This window comes from Lissotriton vulgaris, chromosome 3_2, assembly GCF_964263255.1.
Source record: "Lissotriton vulgaris chromosome 3_2, aLisVul1.2, whole genome shotgun sequence".
NCBI lineage: Eukaryota > Metazoa > Chordata > Amphibia > Caudata > Salamandridae > Lissotriton > Lissotriton vulgaris.
This window is the reverse complement of record NC_141690.1, coordinates 6677324-6698744: the sequence shown is the minus strand read 5'-3', so window position 1 is coordinate 6698744 and position 21421 is coordinate 6677324. Positions and strand designations below refer to the sequence as shown.

General features: G+C 49.2%; 1 protein-coding gene across 5 annotated transcripts in view; it reads left to right on the top strand.

The window, feature by feature from the left end:
* N4BP2 (NEDD4 binding protein 2) overlaps positions 1-21421 on the top strand; it is a 1381310-nt gene that overhangs the window by 37249 nt on the left and 1322640 nt on the right. The gene's annotated exons all lie outside the window — the stretch shown is intronic.

The window sequence follows — 21421 nt, the reverse complement described above, 5'->3', positions numbered from 1 at the left end:
AGTGTGGCCGGCTACTAGGTGGGCGTGTGAGTAGAATAGTATCTGTTCACGGAAGGCCACCGGGACGAGCAGTTGCTCAGGATCGTCTTTGGCCCCCTGTCTATAGAGGAGGTCGTTTTTGACGAAGAATCGGGGATATAGTACCGGGGTTTGTCCGTGGTTCCTTTGAGCGTTGTCCCAGGCGTTGTGTAAGGTCGCATCATTTGCCTGGGAGAAACGGAAGCTTCGGTCTAGAATCCAGGGCTCCGGTGACACCATTGCCGGCTTTACCTGAGTGTCGGGTTTCCTCCCCCTGGAAGGTCTTAGACTTTCGTGAAACATTTCCAGAAAGGCGGGGTGTCTGTCCCGATAATGAGGTCTTCAGGGAGGGTGGGCAACACTCCGACTTTTACCGACTGAGGCCTTCCAACAAGGGGGCATATGGGAAGTAGGGCTACGGGATATGGCCTTACATCCCCATGAACACACCTGATGAATACCTGATCTTGGGGTATAATTTGAGATGGTATCACATGTAAGGATTGTACCACCGATTGACGGCACCCCGAATCCAACAGTGCTTGTATGGGTGTCCCATTCACTTTAACACTCACTCTGAATGCCGGTCCCATCTCCGCTGAATACAATACGGTTCGTGGCAGGTATCCCACCTCCATGGGTTCCTCGCCGGTCTTCCTCCTAGGACACATCCGAGCAATGTGCCCCCAGGTACCGCACTCAAAACACTGCGGTCCGCTGTGTATGGGCGGTTCCGGTCTCCAGGGCTTAGGTCTTACGGGATCCGAGGGTCACAGAGGTTTCTTTTCTGGTTTTAGCGGTTGTCTGGTTTTCTCTGCTTCCCAAGATGGAGGAGGTCTGGGTTGAGCCCGGGTGAAGGTGGTGGCCATTTCAACCGCTTGTGCCGTGGTTAGGTTATGGTGTTGTCTCAACCATCTTTGTGTGGCAAAGGGTAGGGCCTCTAAGAATTGTTCCAAATAGACTCTGTCCATTATCTCCTCTTTCGTACACACCGCTGGGGTCAACCATTTGTCCGCCGCCATCTTTAACCTGACAAACAGGGTCTTGGGCGTTTCCCCAGGAACACCCCTCTCCTTCCGAAATCGTATTCGATACGCCTCGGTATCAAGCCCCAAATGGTCCAGTATTATAAGTTTGATGTCCTTATACGAGGTCTCTCCCTTGGGATTGGCGACCTGGTAGGCCGCCTGGGCCTCCCCTACCAGTAAGGGTGCCAGGAAGAAGGGCCACTTCGCCACGGGCCAGCCACAGGCCCGGGCGACCCTCTCAAAATTGAGCAAGAATGAGTCCGGGTCCTCTCCCGGTATGTATTTCTGGAGAGATACGCCTCCCATGCTGTGAGGCACTGATCCCGTTGTAGGATTCACCGTGGGTATCACAGGGTCCAGGGCATGCGCGGTCACGGCAGCCTTCATGATCTCCCTGTCGGCCTCGGCTGATTGTAGCTGTTTCTCCAACACCCATTCCAGCCGCTCTTGCCCTTTTGCTAGTTGCTGCAGGATTTCTTCCATCTTGTTTATACAGACGGCTGGGTTGCCCGCATTCTCCACCACTGTAATCGGCTGGACGGGGATAGGGAGGAGACGAGTCCGTGTAGGTTTCAAAGAGGGTTTTATTGAGTGATACAGTCTGTCCGTACAAGTAGGACGGGTGTTAGTACGTCGAGGAGATCGACTTCTTTCTCGGCGGCTCTTTCCCTTCGCTCCTTCTTCCCGCCTAAGGTGCGTCCCTCCTCGTCCTCTTCTGTCGGTCTCCGTCTTGTCCCAGCCTCCACCGAAGGAGAGAAGCAAAGACAGAGGAAAGTATCAGGACAGGGTTTTACGGCACTCGTTATCAGGGAAGGGGGTGGGGGAACACACGGTGCACTTTTACAAAGGTGACGGTGAGTGAAGTGCTCAGGGTAATTTATCAAGGGTACCGGGGCTTCCACGGCGTTTACTCCACACCCACCCCGCAACTTTGTTACGCACCTCTGTTAGCCACGCCCCTCCGGGGGAGTGGCTGGGCGAAGCGTGTTGTCGTTGGCCTCCTGGCTCCGATGATCCTGCTTGTCGCCCGGGGAACCACCGGCGTCTTGATCCGTCCGTTGTCAGCTCTCTCTTTGTTTCGATCCCCGCCGTTGAGTCCTCGGGTCCTGACGCTGCTTGCTTCTCGTGCAATCCGCTCGAGTACTTTCCTTCTCTGCCCTCGGATGACGCTTGACCTCGTCCTGGGACTGTCGACTCCGTCGATCTCAGCTCCTCTTCTCCGCACTCTCCCGCTTCCTCTCGCTCCGTCGTTTCCTCCGCTCTACCGCTCCTCGTTACACCGCTGCTCCACGCCTCTCCGCCTCTCCAATCCACTCTGACCGCTCCTCCGGTGTATAGACACACCTGGTCCTGGGGCTGGGAGCCTTTTAAGTCCGCACTAGGCTCCTCCTTCTCATCAAGCATACCTGGCCAGTTAAAGGGACCCTGTTCCCATTCCTCTTCGTCTCCGCTGTAGGGCTCTTCCACCCTGTGCCAAGTAGGTGCGTCCGTTTCCTGGGGAGAAAAGAGGGGGGGGTCACACGTTACGAGTCCCTCTCCGCATACCTGGGCAAAGGGTTCCCCCACATCGCTACACTCTGCCAATGGCTTAATCGCCAGCAAGAAGATTAGCGATGAAAGGGGACATCCCTGTCTTGTCCCTCTCCTAACATTCGCCGGATTCGATATGTAGGGGCCTGTCTTTACTCTCACAGTGGGGGTACTGTATAACAGCTTCACCATACTTAGGAAAGAATCTCCTCATTTGTATTTCTCCAGTGCAGCAAATAGGAACCCCCACTCTAAGGAGTCAAATGCTTTTTCGAGATCCAATATGAGGCAGCCTGCTTGTGGCCATTGGGTTGTCGAATAGGTGGCAATCCTGAAGAATCGCCTGAGATTTTGTGAGGTGCTTCTTGAGGGAACAAATCTGTTCTGGTCTGGGCGAACCAGTTTGTGGACCGTTTATAAGCCTCTTTCATAACACAAAGTTCCACAGGGCACCATGGAGTCTGGAGAGGATAGCCTTGGCCTGCTTCATCAAGGCTGTTCTATCGAATGCTACTGTGAGAGCATGATGATAGATTGTCCAGGCAGAATCTTTTTCATTTAAAAAAACTTCATTTATTGAATTTTTCGCACAAAAAGTGAGCGGTCATATATATAGACTTATAACCACATCTTGTTTTCAGTTTGCGTCAGAATCCAGATCACACATTGTGATTATACACCTATCCATAGTGGGAGACTTAGCAGCATACAGGATTGTGATGATACACAGTTACTACTACTACTGTCAGATCCATCGTCCTGACCATTTCCATGTCTTGTTGGGGTTAGTACCTCCCAACAGAACTCCCTCTATAGTGCTACGTCCTCAGCTAATTTTTCGTCTTTCCGACAGGCTTTCATATGCAATTCTTCTGCAAGAGACTACTCTCCAACGTCTCTTAACCAACTTTCAAATGTCGGGGCACGCACACTCATCCAGCATATAGCCACCCTCCATTTGGCCAACACCAGGGTTAATTGTAGCAATTTATTCACCATTTTTCGCTTCCTGGGTTGTGGGACAAGTCCCAATAGAAAATGCTCTGGTTTGGCCTCTACTGATATCCCAACCCCTATGCGGACCCTCGTTACTATATTGATCCAGTACTGCAGTGCGTCTGGATTCTCCCACGCTAGGTGCATACATTCCGAGTGGGCATTACGACATCTAGGACATTCGTGGGGGCCGCTAGCATCTATACGATGGAGCTTCACAGGGGTCATGTACACCCGCTGCAAGAAATTATAATGCAGCAGCTTCTGGGGGGCATTACAGGATACCTTACGTGTTAATGCACATACCTTAGCCCAGTTTTTCCCTGATAGTGGTACCTGCAGGTCCTCATTCCATTAAGAGCAAGGGATCCCGACTCCACTCTCATGGCATTATATAGTAGCTATACTAGCAGACGCCCGCTGCCACACGTCAACAGTACATCAAGAGTCCCTGTCGTCTGAGGCATGTTTGGATAACTGGGTAACTGGGCTATGTAACCCTGACCAGTTTCAACAGGCGAGCATATTGAAGGTACTGTCCCTGCCCCAAATTAAATCCTTCAATTGTTCAAAAGTAATAAAGGTGTCATTTATATAGAAGTCTGCCAGGACCGGAAAACCGCCCCCCCTCCAAGCCTGTAAGGACTTATGTTCTACCACTCTTCGCACTGGGGCTAACTGCCAGATGAGAAACTCTGGATCAATGGAGCATGCCCAAGCACCTGTTCCCCAAGCTTTTGCCATATATATGCTGTTTGTTTGACTACATATGGTAGGTCTGCGTTCACACCCGCCCCTTCCATCAACAAGATGGGTAGTACTCTGCCTGGACCTGGCCGCTAAATAAGTGTTTTTCCCAGTTGTCATCCTGATCTAACCACTGCTACGAATGCTGAAGTTTAGCCGCATAATTATATAGATCTAGTCTGGGTATCCCCAGCTCTCCTTTCACATACCGCTCAAATAGGACTTGCAAGGCCACTCTACAGAATTTCCCGGCCCAAAAGAGATATATATATATATATATCCGCATTGAATTCAATTGCCGAAATACCTTCATAGGGATAGCACACAGCGTACAGACATCTTGGCAACACCACCATCTTTGCCACTGCTATTCTACCCATCAAGGACAGAGTCAGCGTGGTCCAGAATTCAACGGAATTCCACAGGGACCGAATTACCCTATTCATGTTCAGTTGAAGTATCTTTGCATCCCTGTTTGCTACCTGTACACCCAGGTACCAAAAGTGGTCTATTTGTCAACGTAATCCCAATTTGAGCAGCACCTCTAATCCATGTTCTCTTAACCCTTCTAGGGGAAATCCCAATGATTTACGTCTATTAAGGCGTAATCCCGAATATGTTGCAAAATGATCCAACAATTGCAAGAGTTTCGGAATCACCTAATGTAATGTAAAACAGTTTGTCATCTTCATATAATGAGACCAGGTGAATGCCATTCCCTATCTGTATACCCCAGCGACCTAAATCTCTTCTGGCCCATACCGCCATTGGTTCTATGGCCAAAGCAAAAAGCAATGGACACAGGGGGCGTCCCTGTTGTGTGCCTCGCCCCAGTAACCACTGCGCTGCCCTAGTCTGACCCTTTTGCACCCTAACAGCTGGTCTAGTATACAGTATTATTACTCATCTACAGAATCATGGTGCAACTTCCGCCGTCCTAAGGAACCTCCAGCAGATATCCCCAGTGCACTGTATCAAACGCTTTTTCGAGGTCGATCTCCTCCGGGGCCACCTGTGTCTCGTGCAATACATGTGCTAAGCGCCATATGATCTTGGACGTACTATGTCCCGGAATACATCCACACTGATCCTCGTGAGCTAGATATCCCGTGTGTGGGCCCAGCCTTTTGGCTAGCACTTTGCATAGAATTTTAACGTCCGTGTTAATCATTGTCAGAGGTCGGTAGGCCGCCGGGTCCTGTCTGTCCCTGCCCGGTTTAGGATCATACATATTTCACCCTCGAACATTGTTGGAGGCAATATACCATTCTTGAAGGATTCATTAAATGTCTGTAATAGTGGCGGACTAGCTTGGCCGAATACGCCTGGTAAAATTCAATTGGCAGCCCATCGCCCCCCGGAGCCTTAGCAGTGGGTATATCAGCTATTGCCTCCATATTTTATCATCAGATATCTGCGCATCCAGCTCTGACCGGGCTTCGCCAGACAACTTCCTTAATTGGAGAACCTCCAAGAAAGGAGTGTAAGACTTCACTCTGACTAACTGATCAGCCATGTACACTTTCGCAAAGTGCTGTCGAAACTGTTCCAACATGCCTGCACAAGTATATACCAGCTCATCTAGCTGATCACGGAGGCTCCTAATCAGTGGGGGAGTCAAGGCAGAATTAACATCTGAACCCTGGTTTCCAATTGCCAGAGCAAATGATTTAGAGAATACCTGCAACGAGATATAGTTCCATGCTCTGTACTTTGTTCCGCTGCTTTGATAGGATGGTTTAGCCTGTCTGTCCTGGCAGTCTGCCATTTGATTAAAGTGGACTGTCCAGATCAAAGGGACCCGCCTTTCCGCTTGTGGGGAGTTAGTAAAGATTAAGTCCAGGGTTTGACCAGCAACATGTGTGGGTCCAACCACGCACTGATGGAGGCCAAGCATCTCTATATCCGTGATGAGTTGGGTAACCTTGGGGTCCGCAACATCTTCCCCATAGAAGTTGAAATCTCCTTGTTGGAGAAAGTTGTTCGAGCACAGAACAAAAAGAGCAATGTGGTCAGCGAGAAGATGCAAAAAAATTTCTTAGCACCTGGCTGCCTATAGATAGTTTCACCTTTCCAGTGAATCCTGACAGACAGCTCAAGTTTAAAAATGCAGATTTCTGACCAGTCCACTGTTTCTGTTTCAATAAATTCGACCTTGACATTATTTCAAAACACAATGGCTATACAGCCTCCAGATCTAGATTCTCTGTCCAACATAACTAGCTGGTAATTGTCAGGCAAAGCTAGGGGAATATACGGGAGCGCCATGCCATTAAGCCAGGTTTCAGTGAAGAAACAGAAGCCTGGGAAAGATGAAGATAAAAGGTCCCACAATTCAGTAGCTTGTTTAGGTAAAGATCGAACATTGCAATAAAGGCCTCAAAGAGGCGGGATGGAGTAGGGTGTGGTACTTACAGTATTGGTGAAGGAGAGAGGCAGTTCGACCGAAGGCAGAGACCCTGTCCTAGAACTGGAACCTGCCCACAAGTTGTTAAGAGCAGGTGTGGGCTTTTGGGAGCCCCAGTAGTCAGAGGTAAGGAGAAGCAAGAAAACCTACAGTTTCTCTCACCAAAGCCAGCTATAGCCTCCTCCCTTTTACCCAGTATCTCAGACTGGTCCCAAAGAAATCTAACGAAGGTCTCCTTGTTCCTAGTCCTGGGAATCCTCTATTCTTTGTCCCAACATCAATCCTTCATTCGCGCACTTGAAACACTAGATAAAACAGTCAAGGCTGCCCACTAAGGAGGTACATACATGACCATACCCGTCAGTGTGGTGGAAGGGGAGCAAGTTTTGTTTTTTTAAAAATTATTTTTATTCGTTTTCCATAGAAAAAGTACAATAGTGCTGTAGTTAAACAACCTGCAAAAGGAACAAAACGGACCATTCCACTTCTGCATTCACAAGGGGGGTAAGTTAGTTACTGAGTTGTCCAATACTGTTATAACATATTCATTCCGAAGTTAATTGCATGAGCATTGGTTGTATGATACCAGGGACTCGCTGACCCCAAGAGCGGGATGAGGATCCACATTGTTTGAGGAGCGCGATGTATCACCCGACTGACTATTAGATAACAGAAGTATAAGTGTTCCTCAGGACATTAATGCCATGTAACTGTTTTACATGTAAAATAGGTGTTACGAAAAAAAATCAATCCTTCATCTGATCTGTAGACATGGTGTTGAGGTCAGTTCCCAAACCTATGTTCTCCATTGCCTATGCATGTTGTCTTTGTGCATAGAAGAAAGGAAAAAAAAACCCATCAAATTATTTCAGCATTGATGCAAATAGATAAAGGCCAATTCCACCTCCATATCCATTGGCTCCTAAACGTTAGGCATCCCGCCACTGCTGCCAACTGTCGGAGCCCTTTCAGTGGGCCACGGAGCAAACAGGAGTTTACTGGACCCACCCATGGTGGCTGAGGACTTTTACTCCTGATGACCCGCGGCCGGACCTACTAAGTATCCTGCTCAACTGGGCCAAGCACCTCTTCTGCACCTGACTCTCAGTTAAGTAGCCGCAGATGAGCAGGCAAGGTTCCTTCATGAGGAAGCGCAGATATAGACCAGTAAACATGACTCATAAATCAATGTCCAGTCATATGTTTGCTTTTATATCAAAAGAAGTATTTTAATTCTACACATGCAAAGGTAAATGACATTCAAAAGCAATAAAACAGTCACCCTTGAGGTCAAGGCTCTAGTAGTTGTCAGGCCACTCCACTACCTTTAGTGCAAAGAGTTCAATGTTATTCCCCTTTCACTGCTAGCCACATCCAAGGAATATAAACTATTAGGCCGTACTCAATAGTTCTCCCCTCTGACTCTTTTCAGAAGTTCAGTCACAAGAGTCCACAGGGTCACAATACCAATCGCAGTATGTCCTCCTAGGCCACAAAGGTCCAGTTCATGGCTTACCCTTTCCGGTGGTATGGAACCCCTCAGTGGACATACTCTGGCTGCTCACGGTCACAAGCGGCAGCACCCGGCGGGTATGTGCTCTCGCTTCCGAGCCATGCAACCAGATGGTTCTAGCAATCCGGGTTTTTCCAGTTCCAGTGAGTGCATGGTAAGTCATACTTCCCTCTGCAGGGGTGGTGTTATATGGCCGTTAGGGTAATTATCGACATTTCTAAGTTAGCAAGAGCTCTGATGCCATGATGCTGCTTTTGCGCACGTTACTACTTGACATTATTTTACAAGACTGCTTGTGTCTTTCACATAAGAACTGTCTTCTATCTGCGTTCTCTGCCTGTTCCTGGAGTTTAGTCTGAACACGATGTGCAAGGTCGATAAACAATGCCCCTTGTTGTTCAATCAATCAATCAGAGTACTTGTAAAGCATGCTACTTACCCGTGAGGGTCTCAAGGTGCTGAGGGGAGGGTGTGCCTCTACTGCTTGAGGAGCCAGGTCTTGAGGAGTCTTCTGAAGGCGAGTAGGTCTTGGGTCTGCCGTAGGTGGGTAAGGAGGGAGTTCCAGGTCTTGGCGGCGAGATAGGAGAAGGATCTGCCGCCGGAGGTTGTTCGTTGGATGCGGGGGACATCGGCGAGGGTGAGGCTGGCGGAGCAGAGCTGGCGGGTCGGGGTGTAGAAGTTGAGTCTGCTGTTCAGGTAGGCTGGTCCGGCGTTGTGGAGTGCTTTGTGTGCGTGGGTGAGGAGCTTGAAGGTGATCCTCTTGTCGACGGGGAGCCAGTGTAGGTCTCTCAGGTGGGGGTGATGTGGCTGCGGGCGGGGACGTCGACGATCAGTTGGGGGGAGGCGATTTGGTTGCGTTGTAGTCATCGTAGGTGTTTGGCTGAGATTCTTGCATAGAGTGCGTTGCCGTAGTCCAATCTGCTGCTGACGAGGGCCTGTGTCACCGTTCTTCTTGTTTCGGTTAGGATCACTTGTAGATCCTGCGGAGCATGAGGAGGGTATTGTAGCAGGAGGAGGAGACGACGTTGACCTGTTTAGACATGGAGAGGGATGAGTTGAGGATGAATCCTAGGTTGCGTGCATGGTCAGTGGGTGTCGGTGCTGCTCCCAGTGTGGTCGGCCACCAGGAGTCGTCCCAGGCTGAGGGGGTGGGCCAGAAGATGAGTACCTCCGTCTTGTCCGAGTTTAGCTTCAGACGGCTGTTCTGTATCCAGTCGGCGACGGCCTTCATTCCCTCGTGGAGGTTGAGTTTGGCGGTGTGCGGGTCCTTGGTCAGGGAGAGGATGAGCTGGGTGTCGTCGGCGTGGGGGATGATGTTGAGGTCGTGTTGGCGGGCCACATGTGCGAGGGGGGCCATGTAGATGTTGAACAGCGTCGGGCTGAGGGATGAGCCCTGGGGGACGCCGCAGATGATGTCAGTGGCCTCGGATCGGAAGGGCGGGAGGTGGACGCTCTGGATTCTGCGGGAGAGGTAGGACTTGGTCCAGTCTAGGGCCTTCTTTTGGATTCCGGCTTCTAGGAGGCGTGTCTTCAGAGTGCGATGGCAGACCGTGTCGAAGGCGGCAGACAGGTCCAGGAGGATGAGGGCTGATGTTTCGCCGTTGTCTAGTTGGCGCCTGATGTCGTCTGTGGCGGCGATGAGGGCTGTCTCGGTGCTGTGGTTTCGTCTGAACCCGGACTGGGGCGGGTCCAAGATCTTGTTGTCTTCCAGGGGGCGGGCCAGTTGCATGTTGACAATTTTCTCGATGATCTTCGCCGGGAACGGGAGCAGGGACTTGGGCCGGAAGTTCTTGAGGTCCTTGGGGCTGCCTTGGGCTTCTTGAGGAGGGCGCTGATTTCGCCGTGTTTCCAGCTTCCCGGGAATGTCGCTGTTTCGAAGGAGATGTTGATGACCTTCCGTAGTTGGAGTGCGATGGCAGCGTCTGCTTTGTTGAATACGTGGTGTGGGCACGGGTCTGACGGAGATCCTGAATGGATGGAGTACATGACCTTAAGTGTCTCGTCATCGTTGACGTTGGACCAGGAGGTCAGGCGGTTGGCGTTGGTGGTGTTCACAGGGGAGGTGGGGTCTGGCGTAGTCGGGGTGGTCATGGTGTTGAAGCTGCCATGGGTGTCAGCGATTTTGCGGTGGAAGAAGATGGCCTTTGAGTTGCACAGTTCTTGTGAGGGCGGTATGTCGTTGGCGTTGGCGCTGGGGTTGGAGAGTTCCTTTACGATGCTGAAGAGCTCTTTGCTGTCGTGTGCATTGTTATCCAGGCGGTCTTTGAAGGAGGATCTCTTAGCTAATCTGATGAGGTGGTGATGTCTGCGGGTGGCAACCTTGTGGGCTGTGTGGTTTCTGGATTGCGTTTGTGGAGCCATATCTTCTCCAGGTTCTGGCAGGTGCGTTTGGAGGTCTATAGATCGTCGGAGAACCAGGTGGCTCTCTTGCTGGCGTGGTTGTCGGAGGGTTTCTTGAGTGGGGCGAGGGTGTTGGCTCAGTCGTCGATCCACTGTCTGAGGTTGCGGGCTGCGGCGTCTGGGTTGGTGGGATCGGTGGGTGGGTTCTGGGCGAGGGTGGTGATCAGATGGTCTTCGGTGATTTTGCTCCAGCAGCGGCGAGGCAGCTGTTGGGTGCGGTGGTGAGTGGTTAGTTTGTTGAAGGTGAAATGGATGCAGCGATGGTCAGTCCAGTGGAGTTCGGTGGTGTGGTTGAAGGCGACGTGGGTGCCTGTGGAGAAGATGGGGTCCGGTGTGTGGCCAGCGGCGTGGGTGGGTGCGGGGACGAGTTGTCTGAAGCCGAGGTTGGCGAGGTTGTCCATCAGGGTGGCGGAGTTTGCGTCATTGTTGTTCTCGAGGTGGAAATTCAGGTCCCTGAGGAGGATGTAGTCTGTGGAGGCGAGTGTGTGTGTGCTGGCGAGGTCGGCGATGGAGTCGCTGAATTGTTCCCGGGGTCCGGGTGGTCTGCAGAGGTGTGTTCCTCCGAGGGTGGTGGTGGGGTCAGTGTGGATCCGGAAGTGCAGGTGTTTGGCGGTGTTAAGTGTGTCACCTGCATGGGTGGCGACCTTGAGGGTGGACTTGTGGACGATGGCTATTCCTCCTCCGATTCCGTTGGCACGATCCCTGCGGGTGATCTTGTAGCCGTCTGGGATGGCTATGGTGATGTCGGGCGCCGAGGAGTCGTTCCACCAGGTCTCGGTCAGGAAGGCCACGTCTAGGGCGGAGGTGTCGAGCAGATCCCAAAGCTTGACGGCGTGTTTGCGTGCGGAGTGGGTGTTGAGGAGTATGCAGCAGATGTGTTTGGGTCCGGTCCTTGGAGGTTTGGTGGTTCTGTCGCCGGTGAAGATGCAGGTTTGGCAGGTGAAAGGTCTGTGAGTCCTTTTCGGTGTGGCTTGGAAGCAGGTGTGGTTTCGGCCGGCATTGAGTGTGTGGAGGGTGCTGGCGTTGTAGCGGAGTCTGGTGTTGTGGCGTTCGCGGGGTCCAGGAGTTCTGGCGCTGGACGCGGTCCAGGCACGGACGGGCGCAGACGGGCTTGCCTTCGGCGCGTGAGTGGCGTGTCCGCTGCGCGGCCTCCATAAGAAGTGGGTAGGGAGGGAGGAGTAGCTGGGAGGCGGGAGCCGGGTGGCCAATGGGTGTCAGGGGGCGGGGCCGCAGAGACTCAGCGGCGGGAGATGGCGGCGGCCGGAGCAACGAGGCAGCTGGCGACTGTGTGGTGGAGTGGGGAGCAACCTGCCTGCGAGCATGGTCAAAGGTTCTGTTCTGGTCAGTCCCTAGCACCTAGACAAAACATGCTAACACGGCTGCACTGCTGGAAACTCGTGCTTTGATACTACGGGGATGCATGTTGTTTAACCCCTTCGCTGCTCATGACGAGCTCAGCTCGTCATGAAGTACACTGGTCGTGTGCTTATGACGAGCTGAGCTTGTCATGAAACAATGGGATTTACAGATCGCTCCGCACAGGAGGAAAATCTCCCTAGCAGCGATGTGGTTAAACACACACAGGGGGGGGGAAACCTTTCCAAGGAGAATTCCTATGATGTAAAACTTCCATCTAGGTACTAAGGTATGGGGTCTGCTGACAACGCCCCGATATCTTTCTTTATATAATATACTTCAACTTACCAAGGCGAGGGCGGTTAGGCCCGATAGCCCTTTATCCACTGACTGTATATGATGACATCCCTTTTATTCTATGGAATTGTAACAGTGCTACTTGTTTAGGTTTATGCATTTTGCTGCTGGTAGTGGCTCGTATACAGCATTATAGATAGGACTCCCTGTTTTCCGTTTTTACAGATTTTACAGATAAATACAGACCAAAACCATTTATTTTCTTGTCTGTATTTATTTTTAAATGTGGATAAAAAATGGAAATTGGGTGCATTTTGAGTGATTCTAAATACACTTTGCCATGACTGCAATGTCAATAACTGTGTGGATTGATAGGTAAGGGGTTTAAAAAAGGAATTTTAGTAAAGAGGCTTAAACAGCAATAGATATGCACTAGGCAGATACTGAAATGGTCATATTTTCATACAGGTGCATTGATTTATCTTCTGCGGGTGTGTATTTCACTGAATCCTGGCAAGCACTCAAGCATGACTTATATTTATTGGTTAAATAAATGTGGAAAATGTACCAGTTTAAGATATTTTTTTTACTAAACCCATAATAAACATGGATAAATACAGACGGAAATGTAAAAAAAAATACCATAAAACCGAGAGCCCTAATTACAGATCACAGTAGTTAAAATAAACATTTTGAACTGTAACCGTGACTCTGAACATTCTTATTGTAGAGGAGTATGAGTGAGTGAGCGAAAGGGTAGGTCTTGCTACTGCGATTCCTGAGAGAGTCGAGAGTGTTGTGTTCTGGGTTGTCTAATCATTTGTAGTTTTGTGATTATGTAGGAGAACGAATGAGACACTATAGCTAGTCGTTTCTGGGATTTTGGGTACTAAGGTGGTAGGAAGGTACAACCCCTATACACCAAGGTCCTGTTTTCCTGCGAATAGTTCTGTGTATCTGCAGAATCCATGCAACAGTGGTAGATTGATCTCCTTGCTCTGATGGGAATCCGGCGATGTCCTTTGATCCTTGGGCACCTTCTGTACATTTCTCAGTATGCAGACCAGACCTGCCTTGGTCACAGCAGTAGTTCTAAGTCCCAATCGACGGCCCGCACCCTTGGCTTTAGTGTCTCAGCATCCCCTCCTGGCATTGAGTCGCCTCCACGGCACGTGCTAGTCCAGTCACACATACCTGCTGTTGATGTTCACACTGGCCCCCAGTCTGGCACATGAGGGCCTCCCACTACGAGGTCGTACAGGTCTGGTACCCTCCATACAACCCTCGCTCTTCGGCTCAATACATGGCAGCACCTCCTGGCTCACAGGGGTTGCCAAATCAATCCAGCCCACTGGCTATGGCCGATCGGTGCAATAACGGATTCTTCACACCGCGCACAGGTAGTTCTCACGATAGGGCTCCTCGTGGACCTTGCTCCTTCCAGCTATTTCCTCTCCCTCACAGGACACACTGGTGTTGGCTAACAGGCAGGTGCTGGTGCTCCAGGCCTTGGTCTTGATTACCCTGTGTGATGCCTCTTCACCCAGCAGAGAGACCAGCACACCTGGGTTCCCAGTCCTAGTCTCAGGTAGAAGTCTTGCAAAGCTTCCCCTCCTCACACAGCCTGTCTAGCTGCTCAGCTGATGACCAAGTGTCAGATTTCAAAGTACCCTACTTATAGTCCTTTTCCAGACACAAAATGTAAGGGATGCTTGGAGCTCTATATCTAGCATATTCTTAGTTTCTTCCCTCCACCTATGTGCATGCTGTCCTCAGGCTCATCATAGCATCACTGGGCAGTTGGCAGCACTATTACTTTAATGGATGCTATCTGACAGACACACAATGTACCACCAGAGTATCTACTTCTTAATGGAGGTAAGTATCTAGGGATACTTTGCTATGAAGAGTTATCCAGCCTAAGGTGTAATGTTTATCCACATATATATCATCAGGGCCATTGGAATTATGCAGCTCGGGAGGGACAAACTATGCAGCAAGGTGAGTAAATTATGCGGCAAGAAAAGGCAATATGTGGCATAATGAGGCACAGTTTGTGATAGTATCTATAGGAGCCAAGCTTGTGGGGCGGCCATTTACGGAGCAGAAATCTGGGGCCACTGTAACTTGGAGATGGAAATTGCATAGAACAGTTTCCTCAAATCTCTGCTAAAAATTCCCCCAAGCACTCTCCATTCGTATGGATCTAAAGCTGAGACCCATTTCTGATATCGCAGCACTGAGACAGATCCAGTATTGTTTAAGGGTGTGGGTCACAGAGGAAGTAGAGCTCTATAGGGACTGGCTACAAGGCTTATTAGAGGGTTTGTGTGGCAATAGGATCCCTTGATGTGCTTACATAAAGATCTGGTTACATAAACTTGTACTAGGTGTTTTTTGGTCAAACCCCCAAGATTTAACATGCAACGCCTTTGAGAAGTTCAAAGTAGCCTATCGGGACAATGTGCTGGGAGAGTAGCCGAACTGATGATTTTCTCTCATTTAAATGTGGTTTCGAGTTTAACATTCATTTAGATATGTTACCAAGCCCTTTACACAAGCACTTTTTATCAAGTTTAGAATGGGCACACTACCAATAGCTTCCTTCACCTGTCTTTGGAAGAAGGGGTCAGGCATATCAAACATGTGCCCTATGGGATGTGAGGTTCCAGAGTCCATTGAGCACGTCTTATTCTTCTGCATGACATACAAAAAGCAACGTACACTCTGAATCACACTATTGTGCAAATTGATGGGCTTCAATTACCGTTTAACATCACTAAGAGTATGTAGAACGAAGACGAGTGGTCCGGTTATCTTTTTAATTTGTGTAGTTTTAAAAGCTATGTGGTATCTGCGGTCCAAGAATATTCTTGTCTAGGAAATAAACCTTAGGGATATTTTACATTCCTCACATCTCTGGCAAGAGGGCTGTAACCTGTTTTTAGCATTTCTAGCCCCTTCGCTGCGGCGGCTGGTCCGCCGCAGCGCTAAGGGGGCCTCGCGGCGCTCACACGCTGGTGACGGAACCGCTCCGTCACCAGCCTCGGGTGAGCTGTGCTGATAACTGAGCGATTCCGTCATGGCCCCGCCCGCTCAATAGAGCGCCCAGCGCAGGCGCGGAATCCGCGCCGTGCAGGCGCGTCGGGCTGGCCATGACGGAACCGCTCCGTCATCAGCACAGCGCCACCGCAGCTGATGACGGAGCGGTTCCGTCATCAGCATCGATGCGGCTAATCTAAAGTGTTTATATATGTACATATGTATTTGGTTTTAGTTGGTTCTATTCATATATTCTTTTTTTTTTTTTTTCTTTTTGGTGAACCTTTATTATTATATTAGGCAGATACAGGTATGGGCCTACAACCATCCCGGCTGGCCGCTAGTACGATTTAATCCAATCAAGTCAGGTACGTCATAAAGAACAGTAATCCGCCACCCACCGGCACAAAACTGAAACAAATTAAAATTCGCCCACAGCTCGCCATATAAATAACAGTATCAATGAAGGTTTATTTTTAAAATGTAAAGAAGAACAGGATCCGGAACCGTATATTCATTCAAGAACAAAGGAAGTGATTACAATGTTGTAGGATATGCATCGTCAGGATGATTATGGTGAGAAGAATAGCGCCAATACGCATTAAACAGGATAAGCCGTGGGACTTCACACGTTGCATCGCCATAACAATCCGATCATCATGCCTAGGAACATCCCAGAAACATCCACCCCATAAGAACAAACTGGAGAAATTACAGGAATACACTACCCAGATCCCAGAAAAGAAGGAAAGGGAAAGAAAAAAAATAAGCCATAGCACCAAAAAAGGGACAAAGCGAAGAAGACCCATCCCCCTAACCCCCCACCCTGCACTCCTGCAGATGGCTATGGCCCACCCCCCCTAGCAGTGTGCATGTCGCCCTAAAGAACCAAAACCCCCAAAAGAAAAAATACATAAAGAGAAGAAAAATAGTCACGAATGAAGTGGAGGAGGAACCCCAGGCCTGCCCCCGGCCCCACCACACCCCCGCCAACCCTCTACGCAATGAATGATACTAAATCAGAAACAATCTATCCGCAGGAGGGTAATGAGATACATTGTTAGCCCGCAAAGTTACACAGTGAAAGTATTCCAAGCCGCAACCATTTCCATCAGTCCGGTAGCAGTCTCTGCCCAGTGGAATCTCCTCTACCCCTGGCCCACCCTATCAAGCTCACCCATGTACAGCAACCAGTCAGTGTCCGAAGAAATAGTTCCGGGAGACTCAGACATCCCGAGTGAGAAGAACAGTCGGCCATGTTGAGCAGAGTAAACACGGGGATCAAGCCGCACCAACATGTCCACCAAACGTAGCGGCGGGACTGTGTACGGGGCCTTCAGTGATTGAGTAATAGGAACAGTTCCATTGCACTGTCGGAACCTCTTCGGAGCTCTCGGAGTCGGTACATGGACAGCTGACCCCTTCGGCGTCACATCTCCAGCGATCTCCGATTTAAGGGAAAATCCCGGTGGCCAGCTAGGAGTTGTAGAAGTCGGGTCTCTCCCAGTTTCCATAGTTGATAGGGTATCAAAGACACAGCCCACTGATATGTGAACAGGCAAAGTGGCAATCGCACAGGATACGAATGGCGCCTCCTTCCTCGGGGTGACAATAATGGCGTCCAGCTTGTCCCCCAGGTCCCTTGCGTTTTGTTGTAGGGCACCACGGAGGGCACAGAGGGCCAGAACCAGGTTGCCAACCATCAGCCCTTCGCTATGCATCTTGATGTAAGCACACCTCCCCGTTACATTAAGTCCTTCTCCATGGGGCGGCCAAAGCCAAGAGTTACAATCTGGAACTGCCCCTCGGTCAGCATCCAACACTGTGGAAGACCGGGAGCGTGCACCAAACAAAGACATGACGCCACTAACAAGCCAAGGAGATCGAATGTAGCAATCTGGGCCACTGAGACCACTCGGCGGGTCCCGCCCGCAATGAAAGCGCTCCCCTGCGCAGTTCGGGAAAGTCCCACCGGCTTCAGGAACAGCTGGGTTTTAAATCCGATGGCCGCTGCAGTTAGCAGTCTCCCTCTGGGAGCAGCAGCCCGTGCGATGGTGGGCCGGGAGTGCTCCACGGCTCCGACGCTAAAAGATAGACACAAGCAGATAATCGGAGCAAGCTGTATCCCCACTCGGGGCGATCGGCCGGATTTCACATCTGGTGGCTGCCATTGTTGTGTCGGCGGTCAGCACAGTGCCCCACTCCAGGCCCTGGCTCCGACGACCTTCCAGGCCACAGGAGAAAATGGAGCATATCTCCGGCGTCAGGGCAGGTAGGGATCCCGGAGGCACATGGTCGGCGGCTGCATCTGTTCCCACGCACAACACCGTGATGCGGGTAGAGGATAACGGACAGGATGAGGGCGCGAGGCGGAAAGGTTTACGGAGCCGGACGCCTAAGCGGCCATCACGGTCGCCGGCCTGGCTCCTCCCCCCTATTCATATATTCTTGTATATTGTTGCCTTTTATGGTTTTCTACGAACTGAAATAAAGGAAATGAATGAATGATGCTGGTATTACTTCATTATTTTGTAATTTGTACCCTTGTTAATACTGTCCGAGCATTGATACACCTCATTAGTACCAGTTTAACACCCAAACACACCAATAAGCAACAGAAAGATGACCAGTCAAACCTTACAAAGGGCCTGCCACAGTGTCCAACATGCGTTGCTGTTATTAATAACTTTTGAACCGCTTAAGCGAAAAACCATTTTTTTATGTTAAAATATGCACACTTGCAATCTTATAATTCCAGTGGTCTTGTTTATAATAGACCACTTGTTACTTGTTTTTTGGGTAGTTGTATATAGCTTGAGCTTGGCACAAGAGCATTAGAGTGCTTTACATGAGCTCAATAAAATATTACACATGTTTTAGGAACAGGGAGATTAAGAGATTTGCCCAGAATTACAAGATGTTGAGCCGTGGCCGGAACTCAAACCACGTTTCTCAGTTCCAAAGTCATCAGCTATAGCTACTATGCCATTTTGCCCCACTTCCGGCAAAATGGCTGTTTCCCACAACTTTGTCAGCATACCCAGAGGTGACATAAGGCCCATGGCCTCCAACTCACTTCTGTTGATCTTGAACTCATACCCAATGAAACATGGAATGGGCCCTAATGGGTCAGTCAAGGACATCAGGCCGTCGTCCTCCAGACATTGAACGTGTCCAGCCCCAGCTTCATCCCTTAAATCCCTGGGCTGTGACAGACTCTCCATAGACAGTGTTCCATAAATGATGCAAAAGAGAGAGGGAACAGAGGTCACTCCTGCCTCATTTCCCTCTCTGTTCTTATCTGTCAGGACTATAGGGTGTTAGTTCTGACTTTCGTCTTCAGGGCTTTGTAGCACACCTAGACCATATTCAGGGGGTATGGGCTAAAAATATACGCCTGTGTTGTCTTCCCTTAATAAGCCCCACTCCGCTTAGTTGAAAGCTTTCTCAACATCAAAGGAGAGGTGAATAACCTCTCTCTTGAGCTGTGGTGAACTACCTTCATCATATTATAACTTACTCTGCATCCCTCCACAAAGCCTGACTGATTTGAGTATATCAGCTGAGACAACACCCCAATGAGTCTTGTCGTCAAGGTTATGGTATACATTTTAAAATCTGTGTTAAATATTGAAATCGGTCTATCCTACCCGTCCTTTCCGGGCTTGGGCATGCCCACTATTGTTGCTTTGGTCATTGATCGTGAACCCCACACCCCAGTGCCTGCAAGGGAGTTATTGAGATGTGAAAGGAACTCTGGCATATCTTTTCAGAATGTTTTACAAAACTGTGTTGTAAAGCTGTTTGGACCATGGGACTTGGAAGACATCAAACACTTAATGGTTGGTATTATTTCTTTCTTTGAAATAGATTTGTCTGCAATCTGTTCAGCGGTCAGCTTGCACAAACCTGCCCAATGAACGTCCTGTTTGATAGACTATTGGTCTGCCAGTTCAGTTATGTACAGCTGATGGTAAAACCTATCGGCCTTAAAGACAATCTCATTCATAGAGGAAACACCCTTGTCCTTGGGAATGCCTATATATAATGAACCTAACTGGCCCTAAATCCATCTGATAAAAGTTTTCCAACCGTGTTCCCTCCTTCATAGAATCTCTGCCCCAGTTTAATTAATACATATTCATTCTGCCTTATTTAGTTCATCATCCACAGCTTCTGCGATTAGGTTTTCTTGTGCTGGGTGTCAATCACCTGCAACTCTAGGGCCAGTCTTGAACGTGCTTCCTCTGACCATCCTCAGATGGGTGCTTTCTGTGATTACCTACCCCTTTACTACTGCCTTGAGTACGCCCGTTTGATGTCCAGGCTACAGTCACTTGTGTCGTTCTGCTGAAAATATTCCTTTATTTTCAGTTTTTCTAATTATCCTCTCAGAAGAAGGAAATTATTCAGACTCCACTCACAAGCGTGTGCCAGCTTTGCCAACACCTTGCGTCATTCCGCATGTAACTGGGGATCAGTCAGACAGGTATATAATGCCATGCTCTGACACAAGTTGCTCCAAGATGGTAAAGCAGGATGCTGTCAATTCTCCCGTATGTTTGTGTGCCATCAAGTAATGAGAGAAGCAACACGTGCCAAGTATCTTTTCCACCATACAACAATCAATCAGTCAACCTCGTATCCCCTAACTTCTGTAACCCTCAATCTGCCAATACTGCTGTACTCCCAATGCATCAGCTGGTCCTGTCTGTTGTAATATACACAATTAGATTCCAGTCTCCACTTATTAGAGGATGTGTGACCAAACTTAGGGCCAGATGTATAAATCGCAAAATTCGGCCGTTTGCGAAGGAAAAATGGTCTTTCCTTATGTATGAAAGGCTTTGTATTTGCAATTTAGGTAATCACAATTTTTTGCTTTTCAATTAACCAACCTACCATAGGAAATATTAGGCTCACACCCCTGCTCAGTTCCAGGATACCCTCACCGGTGATAGTGGGCTTTACAAATACACATATAATGTTCTCTTAATATCGCTCCATGTTCAGTTGACCCTACCACTTGTGACCAACACTAAAACGTTTCCTGAAATCTCAGTAGTCTCCCTCATTATACCCTGCAAGGACAGATTCATGACCATGTATTAGGTAGGTCATCAAACACCCCCTTCCCATCTCTACCTGCTCCCTCACACACAAGGCACTCCCTCTCAGATACTGATGGATGTTGCCAAGTCCTGCTCCACCAGTGCCTCTCTCACTAGGGAGCCATCCACGTTCTGTATTTAGCTCGGGCTGACCTCCTCTTCCATTATAATAGGTGGTTAGTCTAATTCTGGGACCTCTCCTTCACTGTTCTTTATTCTGGATATTGGGGTCCTCCCTCATTGAGTTTGCGCCATCTGGAGGTTTCCCCTTGATGTTCAGTATTTCTTGACATCCTTTAGGAATTTTAGGCTGTATTGTTGATAGTTCCAGAGAAAGGTTATGCAAAATATTTGGCCCCATCTATAAGGTACCTTTGTTTGAGCATAGAAAGTCGGTAATGGGGCAGAATTCTCTGCCTTTCTGCAGTATAAACTGGGAGAGATGCTGGAATAGGACCTCCTATAATCCTTTCAAACTTGAAATTGTTTTGAGACCTTTCTGCTGCAGTCTTTTAGTTGCTAATGCTGGACTTTAATTATAATGCTTGGGGGGGTGATTGCCTTCTTGTCATGAGCCTGCCGTTCTGTCATATTAAATTTTCCCATCTTCGTTCATTCTGAGCAGCTCTCTGTAAGTAGCGGTCGCTCTCCGTGCCTTCCATCCTTCGTGGAACTCCCCCGATACATATATGTGTATGGTGAGAAATATTCTCCAGATCCTCCAGTTTCGCTAGAGAAAAGATTATGTCCCTGCACATCCTCTATAAGAAACTTATGCTCTTTTTTCTGTTGTCTGTGAATTTCTCAATGTAAGAAATTCTCTCCCCAGGTTGCCCATGTCCCTTTTGACCTCCTACAGGGCTCCCTGAACTCTTCTTTGCATCCTGGTCCTCTCAGGCTCTGAAGGAGTTGTTCCATGAATTCCCTTCAACGTTTTTCAGAGGCCTCTGTGAGCTTGTTGCGTCGTCTGTCAGAG